The sequence below is a fragment of the Triticum urartu genome, chromosome 2A (genome assembly GCF_056163025.1).
Source record: "Triticum urartu cultivar PI428250 chromosome 2A, HENAU_Tu73, whole genome shotgun sequence".
Classification (NCBI taxonomy): Eukaryota; Viridiplantae; Streptophyta; class Magnoliopsida; order Poales; family Poaceae; genus Triticum; species Triticum urartu.
In genome coordinates this window covers 212069150-212080489 of record NC_141874.1, presented here as the reverse complement: position 1 = coordinate 212080489, position 11340 = coordinate 212069150, and the positions used below count along the sequence as shown (strand labels likewise).

At 42.4% G+C, this 11340-nt stretch overlaps 2 pseudogenes; both read left to right on the top strand.

Moving 5' to 3' along the window:
- Window positions 1-602: 602 nt before the first annotated feature.
- On the top strand, window positions 603-8868 carry LOC147984601 (replication protein A 70 kDa DNA-binding subunit B-like; annotated as a pseudogene).
- On the top strand, window positions 2496-5595 carry LOC147984602 (uncharacterized; annotated as a pseudogene).
- Window positions 8869-11340: the final 2472 nt, after the last annotated feature.

Sequence of the window (11340 nt, the reverse complement as noted above, 5' to 3'; positions counted from 1 at the left end):
CCCGTGGCTTTGATGGGCTGGGAGCCGCACATTGTCGCTAAGCTTGATGCCACGGGGTTCCATGAGGTCCTTGCCAACTTTCACGTGCCCGTGCACCACCCTGCGCGTGCACTGACATGCACGCCCGTGCCGGTGCCCATGCACCAGCGCATGCGCCTGCACGTGCACTGACGTGCGCGCCCGTGCCGGTGCCCGTGCACACGAATGTCTCCACCGCGCCATTGCCAGCGCATGTCCCCGCGCGGGTGCCAGTGCCCCCCTCAGCGGCATGGATGGCCACCGTCGACCACTTCCTTGCACCAACGCCAGTCGCCTCCTCCCGCCAGTCGCCGTCGACCGCTTCCTTGCTCTCCTTTTCCATTGCATGTCAGCTACCTTTGGGTTCAGATGTATTTACTTGTTTGTGCATGTTATCATGGTTGTTGATGTACTGATAATCTCGCTATTCCGGATTTTCTCGGGGGTCGTGTTATTTTTCAGTTTTTTTTATAATTTCGTTGCGTGTGAGAAGGATGTGTACTGTTATTTCAACTGTTATACCCATTTTGGAAGCCGTGGTGGCTCGGTGTTCTTTGCCGGCGCTTTTGTATCTGTGTGAGGTCATGGAGGATGGGTCCGTTCTTGTTGGGGTAGAACTGGAGCTTCCAGGGGATAGTTCTGCTCCGGTTCCATGACGAGAATTTTTTTGGAGCTCAACCTGGTGTGGTTTTGTCCATGCTTATGAATAGGCTACCCTCCAGGCCATATGTTTTTTGCATCATCTCTATGGGTTTGTGGTTCGAGACTATAATTATGACTGTATGATGGCCTATAGGAGCTCCCTTCGTTCTTCCATAACGGTTTCAGTCTCTGTCATTCGTCTGTTGGTCACTTGGAGAGAGAGCCATTGCGCTTGCGCCGTACGTCTGCGGAGACGAAGATAAATCCAGATGTTGGCCCTATTCTGGTCCAGTTTGACTAGGGTCTACTATGCTCTCAGATGCTTTCCTCTCTTCAATCTCTTTAGCTATCTTTTCTGGGCTTCCTATTTGGGCCTGCGTGCCTGCTTTGTACTGAATTGGTTCATTCCTTCGATGCAATAAAGTCCTTGGGCTTTCTATATGGCTCTTAGAGTGTTTTCTTTCTGTGTTTTGCAAGACTGAAAAGAATAGTCTTCTTCTTCGGATTCAATGCTCTTCACACGTGCCCAAATAATAAATATGTTACTTGTTTATTGATTCTTCCTCGGCTGGGTCTTTGGCCTTTGGACCGCCCCCTTCTCTTATAGAGAAAAAACTAGCACGGGCTTTAGAGGACCCTGTTCCTTTTGGGCTTCTGGTTTCTTCATGGGCTTTGGGAAGGTATTTCTTGGGCCACAAACTTTAGAGAATCTTGTTCGTTTGGGCTTATAGTTTCCCATGGGCTCTTGGGAAGGTGTTTCGTGTACTTGCTCTCTCTCTCTCTCTCTCTCTCTCTTGTTTTTCCCCGCTCGGATTTGTTTAATTGCCTTTTCCTTCTGCCTGTGTATTTTTAAAAAGGCTTACAGTTTACTTTTGGGATGCCTCTCCCTTTCATTTAAAAAAAATAGTTCCATGCCCTTTATAGAGCCTTGTCTTTTGAATTCTGTTCCTCGGTCTAGGTGTATGCCTTTTTGCTGTTTAATGCGCCTGATTAGATTGCCTTTCTTTGTGTTATGTTCCTCTTGCAGTGTGTTGTGGTTATTCTGTTCTTCATGCCGTTCCTGTGAGTCATGCCTCAGCGCTGTTCTGTTCATCGTAAGGCCAGTTCAAGCACCAGTCAACCACCTCCGCGTCGTGTTGTTCGACGAAGGTTGTCTTTCTGTGACTCACCGTTGCCCTACATATCCTTAGGCCTACCTAAAAGAAAATGTAAGGGGTGCCCTTTTAAAATAAGTCCTTTTCCTTTATAGGTGTGCCTCCTACACTCTCTCGATTCCTCTTCGTACCTATGACAGGCCCTTTGTTTTTTTAGATGGTGGTTTCTTCCCCATTCTTAGTCCAGAAATTACGTCCCGTAATAGAAAGAGATGCAGGGTGGTTGTTGATAGACTAAGGGGGAAGGGGACTGCCATTGGATCATCCTTAAGTGCTGACTGGGTTGGATTCATGGCTGAGGAGTCTGAGATGCTGAAAGGTATGCTGAGTGCCAATATGCCTAGAAACTATTGTATGATGCATTGCTGATTTACCATTGTTACTGAGTCAAGATAAATTTGCAGCTGGGTACCGAAAGAGATCTTTCTACGGTGGCCAAGACTACAAATGTACCAACTGTGGTGCAGTCTTCTGGTTCGAGGAGAGGGTGAGATCGGAATTCGCTATTACTCTAAGGCGGGTGGTTTAGAACAAATGTTGCAAGGGTGGTAAGGTGTATATTACACCTTTTAAAAAGCCACCCTTGTTTCTCTCTGAGTTGCTGAGATACAATGGTCCCTCGCGTAGCAGAGAGTTTATAAAAAAAATCGTCAGTACAACTGCCTCTTTGCATTTACTTCCATGGGAACTACTGTTGACCGTTCTATAAATGATGGTAATGGTCCAAATATATACAAAATAAATGGGCAGGTTTGTCATCGAATGGGATCTCTTATGCCTAAGGGAGGAAATACCCCTAAGTATGCCGAACTCTATATATATGATACCCAGAATGAGGTGCAAAACATGATTCAGGCTTTAGAAAAGGGTGAAAAGAGTGATGGTGGTTTAGATGAATCTATTGTTGAAGGCTTGATGCATATGCTTGATACACACAATTCTTATGTCAAAACGTTTAGATCAGCTAGAGAAATACTAGAAGCCAATAAGCATGCCGAGATAGCCATTTGTTTAGTTGCCCCTGGAGAATCTGATGGCCCACAGTTTAGCCTTCCTACAATTGATGAGCTAGCATCTTTAATGTTTGGAGGCTTCTTGTCGTGACATAATAATACACGGTAGAGATGACAATCTGCAGCAAATATCTTCTTTGCAAACTTCATATATGCCTTTGCAGTATCCTCTTCTCTCCCCCTATGCAGAACGTGGGTTTCAGCTCGGACTTAAATATATTGGTTCAGACCCTTTAGATACTAGCAAAATAACCAAGCTCACTATGTAGGACTATTATTCCTATTGTCTCCACTATAGACCAGAGCAGCAAAATCCATACCTTTGTTGTGGTTTGCTTTCCTCACAGGCCATTGTAGATGTGCGCGCTTGCATAGACGAGTGGAGGCTGCATTTCATCATGAAGGCTAATAATGATCTTAGAGTAGAGAACTTGCAAGGAGTCACTGATGATGTTGGAAAAGGGCAGACAGATGCAAGTTCTATTTGCAAAAAAACATACTTCCATCCTCTTTTACCGGTGGCCAGCATTATATGATTGAGAACTTCCAAGACGCAGTAGTTATTTTATGTGTCTTTGGCCCACCAAACCTTTTCACCACCTTTACCTGTAATCCCAAGTGGCCTGAGATAACAGAAGCCCTGTGTTCTGAGCCTGGCCAGATGCCTTCAGACAGGGCGGATCTTCCGGTCAGGGTTTATCACATGAAGCTCAATGACTATATTCATGATATTAAGAGTGGGAGGCCTTTGGTCCTGTCGTAGCGGGTAAAACATGCTTTGCGATTCCTCTCATCTCTTTTTTCTGTTCTTTTCCACCTCAGCTTGTGATTGTTTTTTATCTCTTTATTCATAGTACTGCACACTGTGGAGTTCCAGAAAAGAGGGCTTCCTCATGCCCATATCCTGATTTGGCTTGATAGGAAAAAACGGGAGGTTAGTCCTGCCTTAATTGACTCTTTTATATCGGCTTCCATCCCTGATCCTGTTGCGGATCCTCTTGGATACGTTCTTGTTTCTGAACACATGATGCACGGCCCTTGCGGGGAAGATGGTGTTAAATGTCCTTGCATGAAAGATGGATTGTGTTCAAAAAAATCCTAAGTCATTTTAGCTCGAGACCTCTCTAGATGATAGTGGATTCCCTGTGTATAGTCGCCCAGACAACAGCCGTTTTATAATTAAAAAAAGTCAGACTTGATAATAGGCATGTTGTTCCTTATAATCTGCTCTTGCTAAAAAAATACCAAGCGCATATTAACGTTGAGTGGTGCAATAAAACCCATGTCATCAAGTATCTTTATAAGTATGTTACAAAGGGTCCTGATTTTTCAAAAACTTTGTTTGAAAGCATAAAAAACAAGCATGGTATTGAGATTGATGAGATCATGGAATATAGACAATGTCGTTACATATGTGATAAAGATGGTTGCTGGAGGATATATGGCTTTGATATACACAGTAAGATGCCTTCTGTTGAAAGATTGCATGTTCATTTATTAAATAAACACATGGTGCATTTCAATGTTAAAGCAAACTTGAAGTCAGTTGCTGACGATGAGTGGCTACAGAGAACAATGTTAACTGAGTGGTTTGTAGCTAATAGATGCCATGCAAATGCTAGGTCTCTTACTTATTGTGACTTCCCAACCAAATGGACTTGGCTAGCAAGCAAAAAACAATGGATTCCTAAGACCTCAAGTTATAGGATTGGTAGAATTTATTCTGGTCACCCTACAACTGGAGAACTTTTCTATCTTAGAATGCTCTTGATGGTTGTCAAAGGTGCCATGTCTTATACAGATGTTAGAACTTATAATGGGATTGTGTATGAAACCTTTAAGGAGGCGTGTGCTGCTAGGGGCTTACTTGGAGATGATCTTGAATGGTATAGTACGTTTGATAAGGCTTTGACCTGGCGTATGGGAGATCAGTTGCGCAGGCTTTTTGTTACAATCCTTGTTCATTGTGGTGTTAATGATGAAAATGCTTTCTTCGAAAAATATTGGTCACACTTAGCTGAGGATATTAAGTACAATATCAAGCGCTCTTTTCATGATGATAATCATGTTGTCCTCCTGATGAGCTGAGAGACATATTGCTTGATAAGTTGACAGTTCTATTTTTAAAGAATGGTTCTAATATTCTAGACCATAGGCTGCCTTTAAAGACTACATATGATGATAACTTTGATGACAATGACATGATAACTGATGAACTATCTGCTGATCCTAAAAGTGAACTACTAAAGGCAGAAACCATGTATAGCCAATTAAATCCAAATCAACTCCTAGCTTATAAGAATATTATCGACCGAGTTGTGTCTGGAAAACCTGGCTTCTTCTTTGTTTCTGGATATGGTGGAACTGGGAAAACTTTTCTCTGGAGTTCCGTAATTGCTTATCTTAGAGGTAAAGAAAGGATTGTTCTGACAGTTGCATCTTCTGGGGTTACAGCACTTCTTTTACCTGGAGGTAGGACTGCTCATTCTAGGTTTAAAATACCAATCAGTCTAGATGACAATGGAACATGTGATATAAAAAGATCTAGCAAATTAGCAGAGATGATCGAACCAGCCTCCCTAATAATATGGGATGAGGCTTTAATGACGCATCGTAGATGTTTTGAGGCTTTGGATCATAGCTTACGTGATATTTTGTCTGCCGACGATCCTTCTATAGCTGACATGCCTTTTGGTGGTAAGGTTATGGTTCTGGGTGGCAATTTGAGACAGATTTTACGAGTCATTGAGGGTGGGACTCGCTCATAGGTTATAAATGTTGCTATAACAAATTCACCACTATGGCGTTTTATAGAAGTTCTACATCTTAACGTGAACATGCGTTTGGTTGTGCAAACAACATATCCTGTTTTACAAGCTGAGATAGCTTTTGCTGGTTGGATCTTGAGTATTGGTGATGGTACAATGCCTTGTGTTACTAGACAAGGGGAGTGTGAGCCAAGTTGGGTAACAATTCCTGATGATATGTTGATCCATTCTGAGGAAAATAGAATAGGCGCTATTGTTAATGTTGTATATACAAACTTTGCTAAAAATTGTTCTAATCGAAAGTACTTGTGCCAAAGGGCTATCTTAACAACAACAAATGATCTAGCTCAAGAAGTTAATGACCATGTGCTAGCCTTATGCCTTCTGCTGAGAGAGAGAGAGTACTTAAGCTATGATTCTATAGGAAATGCTGCTGACTCAATGCGTAATATGGATGTGTTTTATCCCATCGAGTACCTCAATACAATTAAAATTAACAATTTCCCACAGCACAAGTTGCTATTGAAAAAAGGCATGCCGATTATGCTCCTTAGAAATTTGAGTCAGGCAACTGGTCTTTGTAATGGTACTCGTCTTGTTGTCTCTAAACTTGGTGAGAAAGTCATTGAGGCTATTATCATGACTGGTTCTAATATTGGGGATATTGTGTACATTCCAAGGATTTGCCTCACTGCCAAGGATCCTAAATGGCCATTTACTTTACATCGTCGCCAGTTTCCAGTCAGGGTTTGTTATGCCATGACCATCAATAAGAGCCAGGGACAGACTCTCTCAGCTGTTGGATTATACCTGAAAAGCCCTGCTTTCACTCATGGCCAGCTTTACGTGGCGGTTTCACGTGTGACTTCCAAGAAAAACTTGAAAATACTTATCGAGAACGAAGATGGCACACTTGGATCTCAGACTAGAAACATAGTTTTCTCTAAGATCTTTGAGTCTTTGGAATAGTACTTACGTCGTGCTTTATTTCGCGAGCTGCTTTTGGTCTCACTACTACTTGCTGCCTCTTAGTCTCTATTATTGTATGCTTCCTAATCTGGTGAAATATTTCGATTGTCTGCTCCCTTTTCAATAAGATTTGAGGCTGTAAATGTTGTTTTATCTATTGCTGCTCATTACCTAAGATAGCGAATATTGTTCTTTTCTATGCATCTATGTACGTGTAAAAGGTATTTTGGTAGTTCGCTTAGTATGTCTGTTCACTTGACTTCGATTAGGTATGCTATCATATTGCAAAACCTAATATGTTGCTTCTTTGTGCATTTTTACCTTCCTAAGCAAAAGTGTCTTTATGTTTCCAGATGGTGCATCAGATGCTCTCTGAGATACACAAGCATAGCAGGAAGTGGGTTGTCTCTGTTCTTGTCTCGCGCCTGTGGTTTTATCGTGGGGGGACTGACAATGGGCCTATCCAGCACATGGACTTAGTTTTTCTTGATAGCCAGGTTTGTCTTTACATAGCTAGCTCAACACCAACTGTCCATATTTGGCCTAGGACACCTTTCTGATTGTTGTTTTTGTTGGCAGGGAAACCATATGTATGTGCAGATACCTCCTTAGCGAGCAGAAGAACTGAAGAATGAGCTGCAGGAAGGAAAGGTCTACATGATGAGCAACTTCAACTGCGATGAAGCAAAGACAACTTATAGAACCGTCGAGAGTCGCTTCATGATTCAGTTCACCAGGTTTAGCAATGTTGTTTTATGCCCAGGCTTGGAAGCAGATTACCTGTTCTGCACCTACAATTTGATCCCATTTCAGGACATCCCCAGGCCATGTGGGCCACCGCCTCGTTTCCTTGGTAAGTTGTGTCACTGCACGCCTAAGTACATTAAAAACCACTTGTCAAATATCTGGAGTCTGATGCTCTTGCAAATTCTATGGTTTTGAAGATGTCATTGGAAGAATAACAGTTGTTTCTGATGTGGTCACTATCCAATCAATGCATCAGTCAGAGCCATCAAACACAAGGACAATAATCCTAAGTGACTTACAGTAAGTGTCATTTGCTTATTATTATGCATGCACCATTCTGGGCCGCCTGCTCGTTCATTTGTTTACTGATTTGTTCGTCATATGAAACCTATAGGGGCAAGGAGCTAAGGCTGGTCCTCTGGGGTGATCAAGCGATTGAATTTGAAGAAGAAGCAGTGCGGGCAGAGACGAAAAGGAAGTTGTGATTGCAATTTTCGTAGGAACACTACCTAAAATAAATCAAGGTGCTCAACCTATTGCATCTTATACATTTATGCATTTTGTATTGTACAGCCTTTTCATCCTATGTTCAATGCAACCTCTTACCCCACTATATTGTTCAATAACTATGCAGGTGTTCAAGGACTTAGTGGTAGTTCTGCTTGCCGTTGGTACATTGACGAGGATCTCCCAGTGATAAATGACTCCCGCAACAGGTGATTTCTATATGCCTTCTAATTGGCTTCTCTTGCTTTAACCATGAATATGAAGACAGTGTTGTTTTCTTTGTCACACTGCTAACTATCTCCCCTGTTGCGTATTAAAATAGGTTGGGGACTAATTTCAAACCCATTGATAACGATGCTGCTTTGACCGAGGGTGCATTTACTACCCGTATCTACGCTGATCCTATTGAAAAGACCGTGTCAGAGCTCCTCCGCCTGAACCCCTATGAAAACGAGGTATCCTCACTGTCTTTTCCTCTATATGTTGTTCCCACTTTTCCTGGTCATGTGCTCAACTGCAAGTTATGTTACTTCGACAGGGAAAACGGTTCATATGTACCGTTACTGTCCATAGGCTCAATCTTGATCAGCGCTGGTGGTTCTTCTCTTGCTCCTCCTGCAACAAGACCTCTACAATAGTCGCATCAAACTACCGATGTGCCAATCCTAACTGCTCATCCATAGCAGCACAAGAAACGTATGTGCCTTCCTAGACCTTTGTCTCCTATTTCTTTTGTTTTGTGTTGTTTGTTTCCTCAGGCTTCCTGCCGAATTTATTTAGACATGCCTCTTCTATGTTTTATTAGTCCTTTACTACAATCCGCATTCTATTCGTGCCATGTGTAGGTACTGTATTTCGGTATTTGCGAGTGATGACGTGGGTGAGGCTGAGTTCACCATGTTTGATAAAGTTGGAAAAGCGGCTGTTGGAAAACCACTCCTCAATTTACTGAAGTTTAGAAACCCAGGACTTCCAACCATACAAGAGATAGCTCGTGTACCGATGGTTGATAGGATTGCTCCGCCAGAGGTTACCCAGATTATTGGGTAGAAGTATAAACTTCTTGTGTCCATTGCAAAGAGAAGCTTTGCAACCACAAGCACACAGTTATCATTTCAAGTTGTGAAAATTATGGAAACCTACAAGCCTGAGTTAAGCTCATCTACCTTTGACTGTGTCCCTGGATCATCTGGAGCATCATCCTATGCTTCCCTCACTGATAGTCCAGTACCATCTGAGATGTTTACACCCAGTACCCCAAGCATCAAGCAAGCCCAGCCTGGAAGCTCCTCAGGGAGCCCTGCTATAACTTTTCCATCACCTACATGCGCGGTGTGTTGTTTTCTTAGTCTACCATCTCTCAGTCCATTTATTCAATCAAGATGCCCAAAAACTAATTCAGTTCTTCTCATTTCCTTTTTTACACTCAGACGTAGAAACCAACTTCAAAGCTCAGTGTTGGTCTCCTTTCATCTGCATCTCCAGGGTATGCCTCTTTAGAAAGGACTACTGCAGTATTTTCTAATACTTGCTTGCTCTTATGATCATATTTTCTTTTCTAGCAAATCACCATGCCCAACCAGCAGGACCAGGCGCGCTTTATTTATTAGCAATGAAAAGAAGCTCCCTCTGGCACAGGATCCTCCAAAGAAGTGTGACGAAATAGCCGCGGTAAATATTTCTCTACTCCGCCTGTGATACCTGTTAATACACATGTCCTAACTAACGCATAATACTATAAATGCACGCATATACGTTTAGTAAATGATCAGAATGGTCACGCATTGATACACAGGTGTCAAGGCAAAAGCTTACTATTGTATAGCCTAATAACCATCCAATATCAATATGCCATGTCTCTCTATTATCAAGCTTATGTATATATTGGATGCTCTAGGAGAACGATGATGAAAAGGCTGAAGATCCTTCTGGTGCTGCTAATGCAAAAGATGATAAGAGTCCACTTTAGAAAAACAAGAAGTAAGTACTGCTTCTTACATTCCACTTATTTATTTTTGACTAACACACCTTGAAATAAAGGAACCCCATTGCTGGAAAAGGAGCTGGAGGAGGGAAGAAAACAAAGCAGCAGTGACTCCTTTGCCCTGCTATGCAACCTTAAAATATCTATAGGTACACCACAATTTCCCTATATACTACTATTCTTGGACTTGTTTTGCCATTCTCATACTTGGAACTGGTTTCTGAAACTTTGCATTCTGCTGTAGGTTATCTATCCTATGTACATTAGCTTCTCCTCAGCAAGATCGAAGGAGAAAGATGGACGTTTATGCATCTAGCTTCGCTCTCAACAATGCTCCATCACAATGCTCTTTGACCAGCTACAAGCAGAGTCTGTTGCCGTGTATGCTTCTTGCATAGACCTTGGTGTGGTTGTATGCTTCTTACGAAGCATGTCTAAAACTCCTCTATTTATATGTCTGTGTGCTAAATAGTCTTTGGCTGCTCAAGTAGCAGTGTCAAAGCACGGCAAAACAAAAAACTCCTCTATATAATCAAGTGAACTCTAGCCTATTATTTGTGTGATGTTCGATTATCATTTGCCTTTTTATGCATGATATGCTGCCCCATAGTCTGCAGATGATTTCTTCTTTTCATAGATGATTTTGTCTCCCCTCTGTTTTAGACTCTGGTCATGTCCTCCTTTTTTCATAGCCTTTAAGGCTCTGGCCCATTCCTGTTTTTACTTCGGCCCAGTAGGCCCGTTCTTGGCCGTGCCTCATATCCAGACAGGTTGTGGGTTGTGTGGCTGAGGACTGGCCTATGTGATGTCCCCCATAACCTGCACGCTCTCTTACTCCACCCCACCAATCCCGCCCTCACACTCTCCGCGCCATCCATTTCTAGGGTTTGCTCCCTCGCTACATCTTGGTGCCCTGGACTTATGGCGTCTTCTTCAACCGATGAAACTGCATCCTATACTGCCGTTTCAGTTCAAGGTAGATTACATTCTTTCCCTGTTCCTCTAAGCTGAGCCGCCGCCCCTGTATTCTTAGATCCAGTCGTCCTTTCTCAGCGCCTAAGTTGGCGGATAGTCTAAACTATTTTATAATATTTCTAGGTATTTCGTCCTCGTCTGTCTGTTCCAGAAGAAATATTACAAGATCTTTTCTTTCTTATGATGAAACAAAATGCCCAGAGATCCGGACACACTACCATTTCCAAGTCATTTTCTCTCATGATAGTAGAACTGCATGAAGGCACTTTGATAATACATTGGCTAAAGCTTTTCAGCTTGAATGCGATGAAATTGTTACTATTGATACTCCTGACCAGGAGTTCTTAATTAGCATCCCAAACAAGTAGCAGAACAGACAAGCAGTCGAGTTCCTTCAGTCCGAACAGAGGCTTAACCTGGGTAATATATACTTTACCACCCTCTGTGTAGATGAAAACTCAACATTTTTTGGCACACCAGCCTATGATTTCAATGGTAACCATGCCAAATCCCAGGTTTTAGTTGAAATAACAAACCTCCCACTGCATCTTTGGACATTCAAG